This window comes from Danio rerio, chromosome 2 (assembly GCF_049306965.1).
Source record: "Danio rerio strain Tuebingen ecotype United States chromosome 2, GRCz12tu, whole genome shotgun sequence".
In the NCBI taxonomy this organism is placed as follows: domain Eukaryota; kingdom Metazoa; phylum Chordata; class Actinopteri; order Cypriniformes; family Danionidae; genus Danio; species Danio rerio.
In genome coordinates this window covers 17,179,607-17,199,974 of record NC_133177.1, presented here as the reverse complement: position 1 = coordinate 17,199,974, position 20,368 = coordinate 17,179,607, and the positions used below count along the sequence as shown (strand labels likewise).

General features: G+C 43.0%; 1 long non-coding RNA gene across 1 annotated transcript in view; it reads left to right on the top strand.

Annotated features, from left to right (window-relative positions):
• The window catches only part of LOC137487449 (uncharacterized), a 67,501-nt gene extending 50,489 nt beyond the window's left edge, over positions 1 to 17,012 (top strand). The window contains exon 3 of the long non-coding RNA XR_011006051.2: positions 15,516 to 17,012. This is a non-coding gene — a long non-coding RNA (uncharacterized lncRNA). The remainder of the gene's footprint in view (positions 1 to 15,515) is intronic.
• The last annotated feature ends 3,356 nt before the right edge of the window (positions 17,013 to 20,368 follow it).

Here is a 20,368-nt window from a genome sequence, read left to right as displayed (position 1 = left end):
GTCTCAGGCCCTGGAAGCCCTCGGCGTCTTCCCACTGTTTAATGGGAACACGCCAAGAGCAGTTCCAGATGCCGTCCTCATCTAAAACCTTGACTGGCTGGCCACGAACAGTGCAATATCTACCCAGCCACACGCACATATCGTCACCAGTTACTGTTTCATTGAACATTCGGACAATCACTGTTTTAAGAGTGTTGTCAGAAAGCTTTTCCACAGTAAACATGGAAAACTGGGCTTTAACCGATTCAAATCTTTGCCAAAAAGCATTGAGCAGAGAAGCAGCCTTAAAACTCACGTCAAATCCTTTGTTCAGGGGCAGAGTCACAATACAGTTCAGTTCTTCTGGCTTGAAATCTAAAGCTTTTTGGATATGCTTCCTGGAGAAGTCCAATCTGGACATCTCCAGGAGCTTTCCATTTACACATTTGAAATTAAAACGCACGCTGTGGTGCCTCCGCATGCCGGCACGAGCAGCCGACATGGTGGAGGCACCTACAGCTCTCTAAAAAACACCAATAAATTTAAAACCAGCAGAATAAATATTAAAAGAGACCTTACCTTAAAAGACTTTGTAAAACGCAGCCGATGTACCTCTCGCAGGTCTTGGTAAGCACTACAAAAAGTGCCCACCAGGGTGAACCTCCAAGAGGCGATCGCAGTCCCAGCCGCGTGACAAGATCAAATATAATACTGATAAGAACAGATTTTTTTTTCTTTCGAAAAAAATTTGACACAATTTCATCATAAAAATCACACATTTTAAGAACTTTCTTTACATTATTTGACACTTTTCACTTCTCACTAAAACAATCATAAAACCACACAATAAATCACAATGCACTTCTTAAAAGTCAAAATAAAACAGCATAATACTAAAGGACTGCAATTTCACTCTTAAAAACCAACAAAAACATGTATGTATTGATGCGTTAATAAATAAAATAAAATAAAATGAATGAATTTACAAATTAAGAGAAATAAAATCAATTCATGCGTACCTAAATATATACATAAAAGCAGAGTGAAATTCGGTTGTTGTTGCTGTCTTTGTGTTATGTTTTTTTGTTTTGTGATTTCTGTTTCAAAGTCCATGTTTGTGTAAAAGTTCGTGAGTGTAGGTTTAGGAGTCAGTGTTTGTGTTAAAAGTCCATGTATGTTTGTGGTGAAAATTTCTTGTTAAAACGAGAGCGAATGATGAAATAAAATGTCCACTAAAAGCACTAAAAGGCCAAAGTCCAAAGCTAAAAGAAATAAAAGCAAACCAATAAAATCCAGTTCAGAAACTAAAAAATCTCGCTCTTGTGCAGGATCGAGAGTGAGTCTTAACAAGAAAGTCCATTCACTCCAGCTCTCCAAAACAACCACAGTCTCTGTTTCCGGGGCATAGCGGAGATCCCCCTCCTCCGGCCCGCTGGCCCGCTGTTCCCGTAGCCAGATTGGTGAGGGTGCATCTATGGGCGGCTAGGTACGGTGGCGGCCGGGACCCTCCTCGTGTGACCTCGGCCCCCTCGTCCTAAAGTTGGCGCCTGGTACCCCTCTATCGTGGATGATACGATGTGCTTTGCCCTGTGGAGGGGCACCGTGACGCCCTTTGCTACCAGCAGGTTCCTGGTGACCCAGATGGCATCCTTGATGGCGTTTAGGGTGAGCCAGAGTGCGGTAAAGTCCTCTTTCTCCATGTCCGTCGCACCCCGGCCCACCCCATGGATGGCTAGATGGTAACTCATCTGGGCCCCTCCCGCTGGCAGATTCCGCTGGTATAGGGGGCCGGTTGCTGCCCACAGGTCCCGCGCAGCGCCGCACTCCCAGAGCAGATGCCGCACGGTCTCCGGGCTTGAGCATCCGGGCCGTGGGCAGATCGAGGTCTTGGCCATGCCTCTGGAGTGCATTACCGCCCTGACCGGGAGGATCTCGTGTGCCACCATCCACGCTAGGTCCTTATGTCTGTTCTGGAGAGCTGGGTGGGCCGCGTTCTTCCAGGCCTGTTGGGCCTCACCGAGTGTGAGGCCCGGAACCCGACTCACTTGCTCTCGATCCTGCACAAGGGAGATCAAAGATTTATGGTTAGTTAAAACAGTGGCATCTTCCTGCTCTAAAAAATGTTTCTTTAAAAATTTCTTGATAAAACCATATTCTTTTGGCAGGTTAAAAGCCACTGGGCACTTCAGATCTGCGGGTATGATTTTTAAATGGCGGAGGTAAGACCCCATCCAGAATCGCACCATTGCTACCGTCTTGTTTTCTCTGGATGGGGTCACCGCATATCTGAAGTGCAGGGCGGTCAAACGACTTGCTAAAAACAGGTGGAGGTCAGGGAGGCCTTTTCCACCATTTTCCTTCCTTTTCTTAAAGACCTCCCTCTTCACTCTGTCCCATTTGGACCCCCACAGAAAGTAAAAGACCGCCCTCTCCAGATTTAAAATGAAGAATCTAGGAGGACTAAAAACAGAACATGTCAGTAAAAGCAAGGGTAAAACAACAGCTTTAAAAATTAAAACTTTTTCCCTTTTCCCTTTTTAAAAACCAAGTCTAGACCACCTGTGTCCACCTTCCCCCACGGCCCGAAGAGCTGGGCCTCGGACTTATTTCGATTTAGTCTGGCGCCCGAGGCCCGACCATACCATTCTGTCAAGTCCATAGCTCTTCGGGCCGATGCGAGGTTGGTCATTAAAAGTGTAATGTCATCCATGTATAGGACACAGGTGGCCGTCAACCCCCCTGTGCCAGGCACGTTAAAACCATTAATCCATTTGTCCCTTCTCAAGATCTGTGCCAGTGGCTCAATGCAAGCCACATACAAGAGCGGGGATAAAGGACACCCTTGACGGACGCCGCTGTGAATATTGACAGCTTTGGTTAGATGCCCATTAACCATAATTTTGCTAATCAGATCTTTATATAGCAGTCCCACCCACTCTATGAACCTCCCTGGAAAGCCCATTTTCTCCAGGACCTTAAAAAGGAACTGGTGCGAGATTCGGTCGAATGCTTTTTCAAAATCTAAATTTAGGACTATTAGCCGATTATCTCTGTCTCTCGCGTAACAGATGGCATCTCTAATCAATACCAGGCTGTCCGTGATCTTTCTCCCGGGCACAACACAAGCTTGATCCGGGTGGATTACGTCTTCTAAAACCATTGACATGCGCGTCGCTAAAATTTTTGTAAAAAGCTTACAGTCAAAATTTAAAAGCGTGATTGGTCTCCAATTTTTTAAGTCAGTCTTGTCATCTTTTTTATGTAAAAGTGAAACTATCCCTGTTCTAAAACTATCTGGCAGTCGGTTAGAAGTCTCAAATTCTTTAAAAACAGTTAAAAGCTCTTGTCCTAAAATGTCCCAAAAGGTGACATAAAATTCTAGGGGAAGTCCATCCATTCCTGGGGACTTCCCATTTTTAAAACTTTTAAGAGCTTTAAAAACTTCTAGAACTGTAAAATCTTGAGCTAAAAAACTGTTTTCCCTACTTACTTTTTTTTCTAAAAAATTTAAGACTTCTAATTGAATATCTTCATCTGTTTGTTTTTCTTTATACAATTCTTCATAAAAATTTTCGACGCCATTTAAAATTTCTTTAGTTGTGTGCACTTCCCTCCCATTTAATTTTAAACTGTTTATTGTTTGTCCCCGAGTGATTATTTTTAAAAAAAATATCTTGTGCACTTTTCCCCTTCCTCAATATGTTTTTCTTTACTTCTTAAAATAAAACCTTTACTTTGAATTTCACTTAAAACTGACATTTCATTTTTTACCTCTTTTATTTCATCATTAAAATCAAGACCTTCGTTTAAAAGATTAAAATAGCGTTGTAATCTTTTTTGCAACCCCATCATATGTCTTTTTTCTTTATTTTTATTTTTCTTCCCTATATGTCTAAAAAAACCTCTCGTCCAGTCTTTCACCTTTTCCCACCATTGTGCTCGTGAATCGTAAAAGTCCTGGAGGGTCTGCCATTGGCTGAACTGCTCTCTGTAATCTCTAACTACCTCCTCGTCTATTAGCAGAGAGCAGTTCAGCTTCCACAGCCCTCCCCCTACCGTCACACCTGTGGGGAGTGAAAGAATGCAAGATAGCATTGTGTGGTCAGTAAAAAAGAGGGGGGTTAGTTTAGCATCAGTTGGCGGGCAGTCTCGTGTAAAAATATAGTCGATTCGAGAGGCTCTGGTACCATCACCACTGAACCAGGTGAAGCCCTCTTCTCTTTGATGCATTGTTTTAAAACAGTCGACTAATTCAAAATCCCTAACCATACCCTGCAATAAAAAGGATGTTTTATCCAATTTAAAACCCTCTGTTTTTCTTCTGTCCTTGTTTGTTATAATATAATTAAAATCTCCTGCTAAAATAAGGGGTGCCCTACCTAATATGTGGGGTTGCAAGTCCACTAAAAGCTCATGTCTTTCATCTTTATCATTAAAACCATATACGTTAATAACCTTAAAAACCTTATCTAAAAAAGTCAGATTAGCTAAAAGTGCCCATCCGTCTCTTAAAACCGTGCTGCCCTCCACCAAGATATTGGGGTTATTAATTAAAATAGCGACCCCATCATTTTTATTTAAATTGGATCCACTCCAAATGGAGGGTCCAGGGGTCCAAAGTTCTTCCCATCTTCTATAGTTTTTTAAAAAGGGCAGAGAACACTCTTGCAATAAAAACATGTCTGACTTAAAAGTTTTTAAAAAAGATAGGATACTCTGTGCTCTTGTGTTGGACCTCACACTTCTAACATTTATGGTTGAGATTGTGAGGGCCATGAGCAGTATATGGATAAAAGACATGAACCGTTATAAAGACGACAATTAAAAGAGGTAAAACTCACCAATCACGCAGATTAAAAGACAATAAAATCTTTTAAAACTCACGTGTGGTCCTGTAGCATTTCCTCGTCTTTTCCCCCATGGCAATCAGGGGAGGAATTAGAGGAAGTGCCTATCGCCTCAGAGCCCACAGAGACAAGCTCTTGTGGATCTTTATGCGACGATGTTGTTAGTTTTATGTGCAAAAAAGAGACCTCATTTGGAGACTTAAGGTGGCCGATCGTGGCTCAGACTGTCCATTTCTGAACCATCTGAGCCACCGTCCACTCTTTGTTTCTTCTCTGCATCACACAGAGGAGAGTCTGCAGGTCTTTTCTGCACCTGAGCATTTGGGAGTGAGCCATCACTTGATGCAACACTCACCTCAGAGATGGTGAGGAGAGAGGAAGTCGTTTCCTCTCCCTTTTCCATTGCTATTGGTCCGTTTACCTCCCTCTCTCCCCACCTCTACCGACTGTGACTCCGCCCCCGGGGCCGCCCCACCTTCTCGGCATTGGTTGGGCTCTGAGGCTGGCTGGGAGATGTCGGCTCCCGCCAAAACCTCAGGCCCCGCCCCTTCTCTTTGTTCTAAAACCAGCGTGGTCGGTGGGGCGGCCATTTTTTGACTTTTCAGTTTGTTTGCAAAGCTTTTTGGGCAATCTCTATAGAGATGGTTTGAATCACCACAGAGATTGCACCGCCTGCCATTGGTACATTGTTCAAAACTATGTCCAATTTCTTTACACTTCCCGCATACTGTTTCTTGGCACGCTTCTGCTAAATGCCCAAACTTGTTGCACTTTCTACAAAGTTTGGGCATGCCTTGGTAATGAATGTAGCCTCTGTTCTCTCCCAGCACAATCATGGAGGGCAGATGTCTCAGGCCCTGGAATCCCCCGGCATCCTCCCATTGTTTGATGGGAATCCGCCAGGAGCAATTCCAGATGCCATCCTCATCTAGCACCTTAACTGGCTGTCCACGAACAGTGCAAAATCTTCCCAGCCATACACAAATGTCTTCACCAGTCACTGTTTCATTAAACATTCTGACAATCACAGTTTTAAGTGTGTTGTCTGAAAGTTTTTCTACAGTAAACATGGAGAACTGGTCTTTTACAGAGTCCAATCTTTGCCAAAAAACGTTTAAGTGGGAGGCAGCTTTAAAGCTAACATCAAATCCCTTGTTAAGGGGCAGAGTCACTATACAGTTCAGTTCGTCGGGTTTAAAATTTAAGGCTTTTTGGATTAGCTTCCTGGAGAAGTCCAAGCGGGACAACTCCAGGAGCTTTCCATTAACAGTTTTAAAATTAAAATGCACGCTGTGGTGCCTCCGCATGCCGGCACGAGCAGCCGACATGGTGGAGGCACCAACAGCTCTCTATAAAAACCACACCAATAAAACAGCCAAATCAATAAATACTTAAAACCTTACCTTAAAAGACTTCACGAAAACGCTCAGCCGGTGTACCTCCCAAAGGTTGTGGTGGCCGCTACAAAAGCAGGCACCAGGGTGAACCTCCAAGAGGCGATCGCAGTCCCAGCCGCGTGACCAGATCAAATATAATACTGATAAGAACAGATTTTTTTCTTTCGAAAAAAAATTTATTGACAGCGTTTTTCATAAAATTTCCATCTCAAAAACATATCTTTATCTTTTTTAGTTCACATATTTCCCTTAAAATCTTACAGAATAAATGAATAAGAATAAAATAGAGGATAAATTAAAAGGGTAGGTGTTTTGTGCGAACTTAAAATACAATAATGTTTGTAAAAAAGACATGTTTTTAAAACAAAAACATACAATGGGGTAAAAACAAGGCTGTTCAATAAAAATAAAGGATAAAAAATAAAACCATAAACAATAAGACAATAAAACTGGCCTAAAAACTTGCTGGCTAGTCACCATTTTAACTAAGCCCTGGACTTAATAGAACTAAAGCAAACAAAACACACGATAAAACATTTTGGCACACTTTAAAAGACAATAAAACACAGGCAATGAACAAACTTTTCCTTTTTAAAACTTGTTTTTTGTAAGAAATAAAAGTGTATGTTGTGCAAAAAGTCTTTGTGTGTGCGTGTGTTATGTCAAAAGAGAGTCCAGGCGCAGCGTTGATAAAAGCGATAAAACCGGTCCAGTAAAAACGATGTAAAAGAGTAGACGCAATCCAAAGAAATAAAATCATTTCTTTGTCCAGGATCGAGGGTGAGTCCTAACAATAAAATCCATTCACACCAACTCTCCAGGCCGGTCACAGTCCAAGTGTTTCAGGGGCATAGCGGAGATCCCCCTCCTCTGGCCTGCTGGCCCGCTGTTCCCGTAGCCAGAGTGGTGAGGGTGCATCTACGGGCGGCCAGGTACGGTGGCGGCCGGGACCTCCTCCGTTTGACCCTGGCCCCCTTTGCCTCTTGTTAAGGTACGGTACCCCTGTAGCGTGGTTGCTATCATTCTCTTTGTCCCTTGAAGGGGTGCCGTGACCTGCTTCCCCACCAGCAGGTTTCTTGTGACCCAGATGGCATCCTTAATGGCGGTCAGGGTGAGCCAGAGCGCTGTAAAATCCTGTTTTGTCATGTCTTTCACGCCCTGGCCCACCCCATGGATGACAAGGTGGTAGTCCATCTGGGCCCTCCCCGCCGGCAGGTACTGATGATACAGGGGGCCAGTCCTGGCCCACAGGTCCCGCGCAGCGCCGCACTCCCAGAGCAGGTGCCGCACGGTCTCTGGGCATCCACACCCAGGCCGTGGGCAGGTGGGGTTCTTGGCCATGCCTCTGGAGTGCATAACCGCCCTGACCGGGAGGATCTCATGTGCCACCATCCACAACAGGTCCTTGTGTCCGTTCTGGAGAGCTGGGTGGGCCACGTTTCTCCACACTTGTTGGGCCTCACATAATGTGAGGCCCGGCACCCGACTCACCGTCTCTCGATCCTGAACAAGAGAAATGAGAGCCTTGTGGTTAGTCAAAATGGTGACATCGTTGGTCTCTAAAACATACTTCTTTAAAAATTTCTTTATAAAATCATATTCTTTTGGGAGGTTAAAAGAAACTGGAGTTGTCAAGTCAGGGGTTAAAACTCTTAACGTGCGTAGATACGACCCCATCCAGAACCTTGCCATGGCTGCAGTTTTGTTCTCTCTGGATGGGGTCGTAGCATATTTAAAATGGAGGGCGGTGAAACGGCTCGCTAAGAACAGGTGGGGGTCCGGGAGGCCTTTTCCACCGTTTTCCAGTCTTTTCTTTACAACTTCTCTCTTGATACGTTCCCATTTGGACCCCCACAGGAAGTAAAAGACCGCCCTCTCCAACTCCAGTAACAACAAGTGACATTAAGGGTAAAATCACAGCTTTAAAAATTAAGATTTTACCCTAAGTGTCAACCCTCTCAAGCCCCAAAACCCCAGTCTTTGCCTGACTTTCCCTAATATCTCTTTCCAATTTCCCCGACCTCCCCCCTCTCTGTCAAAATTTACTCCTAAAATTTTAAAATGATCGTCGCGTTTAAAAGCTATGTCCAGTTCCCCTGTATTAATGTCGCCCCACGGCCCGAAGAGCTGGGCTTCAGACTTGTTCCTATTTAGTTTTGCCCCTGAGGCCCGACCGAACCAGTCGGTCAGATCCATTGCTCTTCGGGCCGTTAAAAGGTCAGTCGTCCATATATAAAACACAGGTAGCTGTCAGTCCCCCAGTCCCTGGTAGGTTAAAACCTTTGACCCATTTGTCCCTTCTCAAGATCTGTGCCAGTGGCTCAATACAAGCCACATACAAAAGGGGAGATAAAGGACACCCCTGACGGACCCCGCTGAGTATATTAACAGCTTTGGATAAATGCCCATTTACTAGGATCTTACTGATCAATGAATCATATAATAAGCCCACCCAGGCTATAAACCTCCCTGGAAACCCCATTTTTTCCAGAACCTTTAGGAGGAACTGGTGCGAGATGCGGTCAAAAGCTTTTTCAAAGTCTAAATTTAGGACTATAAGCCGAATATCTCTGTCTCTCGCGTAACAGATGGTGTCTCTGATCAGTACCAAGCTGTCCGTGATCTTCCTTCCGGGCACAGCACAAGCTTGATCCGGGTGGATCACGTCTTCTAAAACGGTCGACATACGTGATGCTAAAATTTTACTAAAAAGTTTACAATCGAAATTTAAAAGCGTGATTGGTCTCCAGTTTTTTAAGTCAAATTTGTCCCCTTTTTTATGAATTAAACTAACTGTCCCTACACTAAAGCTTTCTGGGAGTTTGTCCAGTGTTTCAAATTCTTTAAAAACGGTCAACAATTCGTGTGCTAAAATATCCCAAAACTTTATATAAAACTCAAGGGGAAGCCCGTCCATACCGGGGGACTTCCCCTTTTTAAACCCTTTTAAAACTTTGTTCAGTTCTAAAAGTGTAAAATCCTGGGATAAAAGCACCTCGGGCGTTTTAACTTTTTTATCTAAAAAAGTTAAAACCTCCTTTAAAATGTCGCCATCTAAAACTTTTGGACTATATAGGTTACTATAAAATTGTTCGACCTCGGTTAAAATCCCTTTTGTTTCTTTAATTTCCCTCCCTCCTGAATCTTTCAAAGTAGTTATTGACCCTCCCTTTGTTATGATTTTTTTGAAAAAATATCTTGTGCACTTTTCCCCCTCTTCTATTTATTTTTCTTTACTTCTTAAAATCACCCCAATACTTTTATTTTTTGACAAATCCGACATTTCTTTTTTAACTTCTTTAATTTCTTCTGTAAAATCCCAACCACTGTTTAAAAGATTAAAATATCTTTGCAGTCTCTTCTGCAGCCCCATCATGCATCTCTTTTCTTTCCTACTTTTCTGTTTCCCTACTGTTTTAAAAAAATGTGCTGTCCGTTGTTTTATCATTTCCCACCACTGTGCACGTGAATCATAAAAGTCTTGGAGGGTCTGCCATTGGCTAAACTGCTCCCTGTATTTGCTCACTGTCTCCTCATCCTCTAAACAGGGAGCAGTTTAGCTTCCACAGCCCTCCACCTACAGACACACCAGGTGGGAGTGAAAAGGTGCAGGAAAGCATGTGGTGATCTAAAAAGAAAACAGGGGTTAATCTAGCATCAGATGGTATGATATCTCTAGCAAAAATGTAGTCTATTCGAGAGGCCCTGGTGCAATCACTACTAAACCAAGTGAAGCCCTCCTCTCTTTGATGCAGGGTTTTAAAACAATCAACCAATTTAAAATCTTTTGCTATACCCTGTAATAAAACCGACGTTTTGTCTACTCTAAAATCATCCGTTTTTCCTTTTCGATCTTTGCTAGTTAAAACACAGTTAAAATCTCCTGCGAACACTAGGGGAGCCTTACCTAGCATGTGGGGCTGCAGGTCCTCTAAAAGCTCATGCCGTTCATGTTTGTTGTTAAAACCATACATATTAAGAACATTAAAATCCTGTTTTAAAAAAGCCAAATGTGCTAAAAGTGCCCGCCCATCCCTCACCACTGTGCTGCCCTTCACCAAGATATTTGGGTTTTGGATTAAAATAGCAACACCGTCATTTTTGATAAAATTGGACCCACTCCAAATTGACAAACCTGGGGTCCAAATCTCCTCCCACTTCCTATAATTAGTTAAAAAAGGCAAAGAGCACTCCTGTAATAAAAACACATCTGAGTTAAAACTTTTTAAAAAGGATAAAATGCTCTGTGCTCGTACAATGGCCCTCACACTTCTCACATTAATAGTCGTGATTGTGAGGGCCATGAGCAGTATGGTAAAATTAAACATGAGCTTTTAAAAGGAGGACATTAAAACCAATTAAAAGCACATTAAAAAATTATGTTTTGTCTTGTAGCACTTGCTTTGCCTTATCCCCATAGAGTCTGGGGTCAGGGTGACAAGTGCTCACCACCTCAGAAGCCACAGAGGAGCCCTCTTGTGGCTCTTTTGGTGATGATGTTCTCAGCTTAAAATGTAGAAAAGTAACTTCATTAGGAGATTCTAAGGGCCACACATGCTCCAGATCTTCCCCTGAGGAACTATCTGTGCGCTGTGCAACCCTCAGCTTTTTCTCCTTTGTTTCAAACAGAGGAAATCTCGCAGTTCTTTTCTGCACATGAACACAAGGGAGTGAACACTCTTGTTCACTCCCACTGGGGGAGACGCTAACCTCGGAGACGGTAGCCATCGATGATACAGAGTCTGTCTCCCCCTCCTTTTCCTTTTCCTTTCCATTTTTACTTTCCATTTTGGTATCTTTATCGTTATCTTTATCATTATCGTTATCATTTTTTTGGATTTTATCCTCCTGTTCGACCGGTAAAACAGATAAAACTGACTCTGCCCCTGTTGCTGCCCCACCTTCCATTGGTTTAGAGCCCGAGGCTGGCTGGGAGATGTCAGCTCCCGCCAAAACCTCAGGCTCCGCCCCTTCTCTTTGTTCTGAATGCAGCATGGTTGGTGGGGCGGCCATTTTCTGACTTTTTAACTTGTTTGCAAAACTTTTTGGGCAATCTCTGTAGAGATGGGATGTTTCACCGCAGAGATTGCACCGCCTGCCACTGGTACACTCCTCAAAAGTGTGCCCAATTGCTTTACACTTCCCACACACAATTACTTGGCAAGATTCAGCCAAATGCCCCATCCCGCCACATTTCCTGCAGAGCTTTGGCATTCCCTGGTAGTGAATGTAGCCTCGGTTTTCTCCCAACACAATCATTGAAGGTATTTGACGAAGGCCCTGGAATCCGCTTGGATCTTCCCATTGTTTAATGGGAACTCTCCAAGCGCAATTCCAAATGCCGTCCTCGTCCAACACCTTGACAGGTTGGCTTCGAACCGTGCAAAATCTACCCAGCCATGTTGCTATATCCTCTCCACTCACTGTTTCATTAAACATCCTGACAACCACTGTTTTAAGTGAATTGTCAGAAAGCTTTTCCACAGAAAAAATGGAGAACTGGGTCTTCTGACTTTCAAACTTCTGCCAAAAATCTTGTAGCAGGGAAGCAGATCTAAAACTCAGGTCAAACCCTTTGTTCAGGGGCAGAGTCATTAGGCAATTCAAATCGGATGGTTTAAAATTTAAGGCTTTCTGGATCAGCTTCCTGGAGAAGTCCAGGCGGGACATCCCCAGGAGCTTACCATCAACCTCTTTGAAGTTAAAACGCACGCTGTGGTGCCTCCGCATGCCGGCACGAGCAGCCGACATGGTGGAGGCACCTACAGCTTAAAAACACGCTAAAACACTAAAACCACAATAAATAGCCAATAAATAATTAAAACGCCTTACCTTAAATAATGCAAATCCTTTACCTCTCAAGGGTTGGGAGCTCACAACACAGGAGTAATTGTGAGCCAGGAAACCTCCAAGAGGCGATCGCTGTCACTGCCCGCGAGGCAAGCCCAAGTATAATACTGATAAGAACAGATTTTTCTTACGAAAGAAGCGGGGTCCGTCAGGGGTGTCCTTTATCTCCCCTTTTGTATGTGGCTTGTATTGAGCCACTGGCACAGATCTTGAGAAGGGACAAATGGGTCAAAGGTTTTAACCTACCAGGGACTGGGGGACTGACAGCTACACTGTTAAAAATTGTGTGTTAAAAAACAGTAAAATACATGGACTACATTGATTTACACAATACTCAAGTGAACTCATTTTACTCACTGAAAGCAACTGCCTCAACTTGGTCAACTGCTGAATGAGTTTATGAAGTAATGTGCTATATATGCTTAGAAGCATACTTATAATGATAACTTATTTTAGTTAATTAGAAAAGTTTGGTTTAACTCTAATGTCTTATTTTTCACAACAGCACACATACATGTAAATCTGGAATCACCAGAGAGATTCTGACTGCATCAGCAACTAAACAGCCACTGTCATTAAATAAAGAAACATGCAGAATAACATCAGCAGTTCATTATTCATCTTTAACTCATACACTGGCTCTACTCTCCTCCACAACGGTGACATACAGAAGAAATTAGCTTCAGGTTTTACAGTAAAATACTGTTTTTTCCTTGATTTAACAGTAATCTAATGGCAGCTGTGGTTGCCAGCAATCTACTGTTTTTTTTACAGTCTATTTCCGTAGTGTAAATTAACAGTATATTACTGTTAAAATACATTTTTACACTGTGTTTTTACCTCTCACACCTTTAACCCTTTAAACCCCAGAGCATATACTTCAGTTTTTATTGAAGTGTCCACACTACTGAGTGTTCAAGAAACATGTAGCAAAGCTGAAGTAAATTCATTAATTAACTGACTAATTAAATGATAATTGAGGATTAACAATGAACAAATGAAGAAATACTGAAGGGAAAAAACAAGAACAGAACATACAAAACTTTAGTCACAGCTTTATAATGAAATAACCTGAAGAACAACAAATGATTAAATCATTTAAATGATCAGCGGATGATTAAACAACTCTACAAACATCATCACCAGCTACACTTATTACTTAATACATGTATTTTTGTATAACATCTACTAAAGTTCTTCTTGAGAAAAAGTTAAAGTTTTACGTCACAATCATGGAGAACAGAGTTTGCTTTAGTTGGGCTCTTAGCCCTGTCATTTTTAACATTTATATATCTTGGCTGCTGCAATTGTTAAGAACTTTGTTTAAAAAGCTCCTTTGTTGAGGCAAGCCAGCCAAAAACCTAAATAAGATCTGGTGATGTTCATGTTGCTATTAAATGGCAGAGTCTGTTCTCATTAGTATAACAAAATTTACTGCTCCTATTCAATGTTAAATCTATTGTTTTACATTATATGTCTTTATATGGCAATGATTTCTGGAAGTTTTTAAGAATATCTTGGACAATAACACTGCTCTATGGTGTAAATCGCACTCAAAGAGACATCTATAATCAGCATATGAACCTCAATAATGGTGACAACTAACAAAATTAACAGTTTAACTCACAAACAGGCAACTGAAAGTCGAAACATAAACAAAAGCAGAATCAAACACAAATAAAGAAAACTGTTAGACCATTATACAACATTTATTTATACCGCAATGCATGCTGGGATATTTGTACCGTGCCACTACCAGCATGCATTGCAGCATGAAACATTTGAGATGTTACCATTGTTGAGATACAAGGTCAGATTCATGAGGTCTGAGTGTGTATGTGTCATAACTGAACTGTTTTTTGTATGTTATTTCTTAACTGTTAAGTAATTACGGAGGTATCTTTTCTGTTTCCACTTCTCAATTAAATTAATACCTGCAACTAAGCATAAAATCTATTGAATGAGGCCCTTCTTCCAGATTTATAACAAAACATTTATCAGAACTAATTTCAGACAAATAGGTTTCTCTATTTATTGACTTCCCAACTTTATTGTTATAGTTCAACCATTTTGTAAACTCTGTATTACAGCAGTTGGAAAGTTTTAATAAATGAGTTCAAGGGTGAAGAGCCAAACTAAATCAGCCCCTCACTCTATTACGGTGACACAAAAAACACCTTAATTTCTGTTGGATCTCAATGAGAATAGTATGGAAGTCAAATCAGTCAGTAATAAGTGTGTCTGCTGTTGTTTGTGGAGTTGTTTAATGATCCTCTGCTGAGACTGAAGCTGTTTTATTTTATTTTATGTTGTAACTCAAGTCACTGTTTGTGTTTCTTGTTTCTCTTTCCTTCAGTAATTGTGATTATTACCAGCAGGTGTTCATCAGTGTCTGAATTCACTCATTAGTGTTCATTAACTCTGTCAGGTGAACTATATTGGTGAACTAGTTGATGGAATAGTGAACAAGGGCACAAAGTGTGATTTTAAACACAGACTTCAAAACATCGAATCTGAACTCTGTTAGCTCACAGTTTTCTGCAGTTGGTTACTTTCTCGAAAACAAAAATGTTACCCAGAAAGCACTGTTTTTAACAGAATATTACTGTTTTAGTAAAAAAAAACATTATTTTACCGTAGAATCTGACCGTTTTTTAACAGCAATTTTTTACAGTGTACCTGTGTTTTATATATGGACGACGTCACCCTTTTAACGACTGACCTTTTAACGGCCCGAAGAGCAATGGACCTGACCGACTGGTTCGGTCGGGCCTCAGGGGCAAAACTAAATAGGAACAAGTCTGAAGCCCAGCTCTTCGGGCCGTGGGGCGACATTAATACAGGGGAACTGGATATAGCTTTTAAACGCGACGATCATTTTAAAATTTTAGGAGTAAATTTTGACAGAGAGGGTGGAGGTCGGGGAAATTGGAAAGAGATATTTTTTTGGGGCTTGAGAGGGTTGACACTTGAGGGCAAAATCTTAATTTTTAAAGCTGTGATTTTACCCTTAATGTCACTTGTTTGTTCTGTTTTTAGCCCACCGAGACGTTTCATACTGGAGTTGGAGAGGGCGGTCTTTTACTTCCTGTGGGGGTCCAAATGGGAACGCATCAAGAGAGAAGTTGTAAAGAAAAGACCGGAAAACGGTGGAAAAGGCCTCCCGGACCCCCACCTGTTCTTAGCGAGCCGTTTCACCGCCCTCCATTTTAAATATGCTACGACCCCATCCAGAGAGAACAAAACTGCAGCCATGGCAAGGTTCTGGATGGGGTCGTATCTACGCACGTTAAAAGTTTTAACCCCTGACTTGACAACTCCAGTTTCTTTTAACCTCCCCACAGAATATGATTTTATAAAGAAATTTTTAAAGAAGCATGTTTTAGAGACCAACGATGTCACCATTTTGACTAACCACAAGGCTCTCATTTCTCTTGTTCAGGATCGAGAGACTGTGAGTCGGGTGCCGGGCCTCACATTATGTGAGGCCCAACAAGTGTGGAGAAACGTGGCCCACCCAGCTCTCCAGAACGGACACAAGGACCTGTTGTGGATGGTGGCACATGAGATCCTCCCGGTCAGGGCGGTTATGCACTCCAGAGGCATAGCCAAGAACCCCACCTGCCCACGGCCTGGGTGTGGATGCCCAGAGACCGTGCGGCACCTGCTCTGGGAGTGCGGCGCTGCGCGGGACCTGTGGGCCAGGACCGGCCCCGAGTATCATCAGTACCTGCCGGTGGGGGGGGGGCCCAGATGGACTACCACCTTGTCATCCATGGGGTGGGCCAGGGCGTGAAAGACATGACAAAACAGGATTTTACAGCGCTCTGGCTCACCCTGACCGCCATTAAGGATGCCATCTGGGTCACAAGAAACCTGCTGGTGGGGAAGCAGGTCACGGTACCCCTTCAAGGGACAAAGAGAATGATAGCAACCACGCTACAGGGGTACCGTACCTTAACAAGAGGCCAAGGGGGCCGGGGTCAAACGGAGGAGGTCCCGGCCGCCACCATACCTGGCCGCCCGTAGATGCACCCTCACCACTCTGGCTACGGGAACAGCGGGCCAGCAGGCCAGAGGAGGGGGATCTCCGCTATGCCCCTGAAACACAGGGACTGTGACCGGCCTGGAGAGTTGGTGTGAATGGATTTTATTGTTAGGACTCACCCTCGATCTGGGACAAAGAAATGATTTTATTTCTTTGTATTGCGTCTACGCTTTTACATCGTTTTAACTGGACCGGTTTTATTCGCTTTTATCAACGTTGCGCCTGGACTCTCTCGCTTTTGACATAACACACGCACACACAAAAGACTTTTTGCACAACATACACTTTTATTTCTTCCAAAAATCAAGAGCTTTAAGGAAAAATTAATGTTTATTGTCTGTGTTTTATTGTCTTTTAAAGTGTGCCAAAATGTTTTATCGTGTGTTTTGTTTGCTTTAGTTCTTATTAAGTCTAGTGCTTAGTTAAAATGGTGACTAGCCAACAAGTTTTAGACCAGTCTTATTGTTTTATTGTTTATGGTTTTATTTTTTTATCCTTTAGTTTTATTGAACAGCCTTGTTTTTACCCCATTGTATGTTTTTGTTTTAAACATGTCTTTTCTACAAACATTATTGTATTTTAAGTTCGCACAAAACACCTACCCTTTTAATTTATCCTCTATTTTACTCCTATTCATTTACTCTGTAAGATTTTAAGGGAAATATGTGAACAAAAAAAGATAAAGATATGTTTTTGAGATGGAAATTTTATGAAAAACGCTGTCAATAATTTTTTTTTCGAAAGAAAAAAATCTGTTCTTATCAGTATTATACTTGGGCTTGCCACGCGGGCAGTGACAGCGATCGCCTCTTGGAGGTTTCCTGGCTCACAATTACTCCTGTGTTGTGGGCTTCCAACCCTTGAGAGGTAAAGGAATTGCACTTTTTAAGGTAAGACGTTTTAAGTATTTATTGGCTATTTATTGTGGTTTTTAGTGTTTTAGTGTGTTTTAAGCTGTTGGTGCCTCCACCATGTCGGCTGCTCGTGCCGGCGTGGGGAGGCACCACAGCGTACGCTTTTTATTAAAAGAAAAAAAAGGTAAGCTCCTGGAGATGTCCAGACTGGACTTCTCCAGGAAGCTGATACAAAAAACTTTAAATTTTAGACCTGAAGATTTGAATTGTATAGTGACTCTGCCTCTAGGAAAAGGATTTGATGTTAGTTTTAGAGCTGCTTCCCTATTAAATGACTTCTGGCAAAGGTTTGATGCGGTTAAGATCCAGTTTTCCATGTTTACTGTGGAAAAACTTTCTGACAACACACTTAAAACTGTGATTGTCAGATTGTTTAATGAAACAGTTACTGGAGATGACATTTGTGTGTGGCTGGGCAGATATTGCACTTTTCGAGGCCAGCCAGTCAAGGTGCTAGATGAGGATGGCATCTGGAATTGCTCCTGGCGAATTCCCATTAAACAATGGGAAGATGCCGGGGGCTACCAGGGCCTGAGACACCTGCCCTCAATGATTGTGCTTGGAGAGCACAAAGCAGATATTAAACTGATAAGAACAGATTTTTTTTTTTTTTTTTTTATTATCAAAATTCACATTACAGACATTACATGTACATTACTCATACACCAAAATTCACCTTATATCCCAGCAAGAAAACCTAATTTTAACACTGTTTCATCTATCCCACTCCCACTCTTGGTAGACCTTCCCATGTTTTCTTAGTTTCCTCCTCCCCAAACAAGACCTTATGCCCTTTTACTATTGTGCCTATTCTACTCAGTAATTTTAACCACAAGGTCTCTGGTGACAAATGGTGTATTTTCTTCCTTAAACATTCTGTTCTCCACTCCCACAGTACACATTTTCCTTCTGAGATTACCTCCCAGACTACTCTTGCTCTTTTTTTCTTTACACCTAATAATCCTTCCCCATATATAACCAGATCTCTTGTTAGTATTGGCCCCTTCCATTCCTCCCACCAAGTCATCACCAATCTCCATAGCTTAGTTGCCCCTGGGCATCCCCAAAAGGCATGCTCCACCGTTTCCTCCCCACCACAGCCTACTGGGCATTTTGGCGACTTTCCAGAGCCATGTCTATATAGCCGTTCTCGCACTGGTAGCCGGCCCAAAGCCGCCAACCAATTTACATCCTTGCAGGTCCCGGTCAGGTACCCTGACTGCAACATTGTCCAATTTAGTTTCCGTGTGCCCACACTTGTCGCTGAGCCCTGCGTCATTCCATCACGCATTCTATTATACAGCTGTTTGTGTTGCAGAATCAGGGACTGATCTAAACACCACTGTTTTCCTACCACAAAATCTACCAACCGTTGATAATACGCTGGTCTGTAGGTCGACCATGGCACTGTTCCTCTCCAAGGACTGATTGATCTAAATGTGTAGGCTAACCAAAAGCGGGCCAAGAACCTAGCTTTATGCTCTACCTCCTGTGTAGCCAATCTGGCCGCAGTTGAAAAAAACAGTGCTTCTATCTTGAGGGGGATACAAGGGACTCCCCTGCCTCCCTCCCCTATGCTGTTAAACATTTGCGCCCTTGCCACCAATTCCGTGCCCCCCATCCAAAGAAACGAGAACACTTCTCTCTCTAATCTTCTCCCACACAAATGTGGGACAGGGAAAACATAAGCTAAATAATTTAGATTCGGAAGGAGGTCTGCTTTTACCACTTCCAACCTTCCCCACAAAGCCTCCTCGACCCCCACCTGGCTATTTTGGCTTTGACTGCTTTTAATCTGGCTTCCCAGTTTTCCCGGTCACTATTCCTTCTGTAAAACCTGACTCCTAAGATCTTTAAACCATCTGCACAAAGATTGTAACCACCCGGCACATCTTCCCTTGCAGCCCACCGACCTGCAAACATTATCGAGGATTTATCCACATTGACACGTGCCCCTGAAACTTCACAAAACCCGTCGAGGATCCTGCCTGCCACATCGAAATCCCGGTCGGAAGTCAGGAACAGTGTCATGTCGTCTGCGTACGCTGCCACCTTGGCACACACCCCTTTACCCCCTGGCAGATGTATGTCATTCAGTAAAACTGCCTTTCTCAGAGCTGCCAGAAAGGGCTCCAAGGACAGGACATAGAGTAAGGGGGACAAGGGACACCCCTGCCGCATTCCCCCCAATTGTTCTACCCTTCCTGAATACTGCCCATTTATTTTTATTCTACTAAACACCCTTGTATACAGTAGCTTTACCCATGACCTGAACACAGGACCGAACCCTGCTTGAGCCAGGGTGGCCATTAAAAAAGCGTGACTCACCCTGTCAAAAGCCTTCTCCTGGTCCAGACTCAGGATTGCCAGAGGCAACTGACGCTGCTCCACCCAGCTTAGCACATCTCTGACTAAAGCCAGATTCAGACCACCTGACCTTCCTGGCACCCCGCATGTCTGGTCAGGCTGCACCACAACTCCAATTACCTTCTTAAGCCTTTCCGTAAGTACCTTGGCCAGCACCTTGTAATCTGTAGTTAACAAGGTTATTGGTCTCCAATTGGCTAGATCCTTCTTACACCCTTTTTGTGCACCAGTGTCACCAAACCTGTCCTCATTGTTACTGGCAACTCATTCCTTCCCAAACTCTCTTCATAGACATTTACTAGATCTATGCCTATCCACGGCAGAGCTAACTTATAAAATTCTTCTGGGAGACCATCACACCCTGGAGCTGTCCCCTTTTTTAGCGTTGCTATCGCAGAGCTCACCTCCTGAAAGGTCAAAGGACTTTCCAGTGTCTCTCTGTCCTCCTCCTTCAACACACCCTCCAGCTTATCCAAGTATCTACCAAAGGAGTCTTCCATTCCTCCTTTTTTTCCAAACAATTCTCTATAAAAGCCTTCTGCAACGCCCAACATTCCTTGTATTGTAATTTCTTCTCCACCATCACTCTTCAACCCCTCTATTAGGCTGCGATGTTGTTTACTCTGTACGGATGTAAAGAAGTATTTTGTAGGCCTCTCATCAAAGAGACGCTTCTGCGTGCCCGACCACAAAAGGAAGGACTTGGCCCTACTCCAATACTGATCCTTTATGACACCTTGAAGGTATCTTGCCCTTGCCCACCCCTGAGCCGTCCCCAGTGCCCCATTACCCCATAGTAATTGCAGTTCTTCGGACCACCGTCTTCCCTCGGCCTGCTTGTTTTTAGCCTTTTCCCTACCCCAGCTATGACAAAAAAAGGCCACTCTCTCCTTAAACCCCTCCCACCAATCCCCATGGTTTTTATAGAAACCACGAAGATTCTTCCACCCAGCCACTAGATTATAA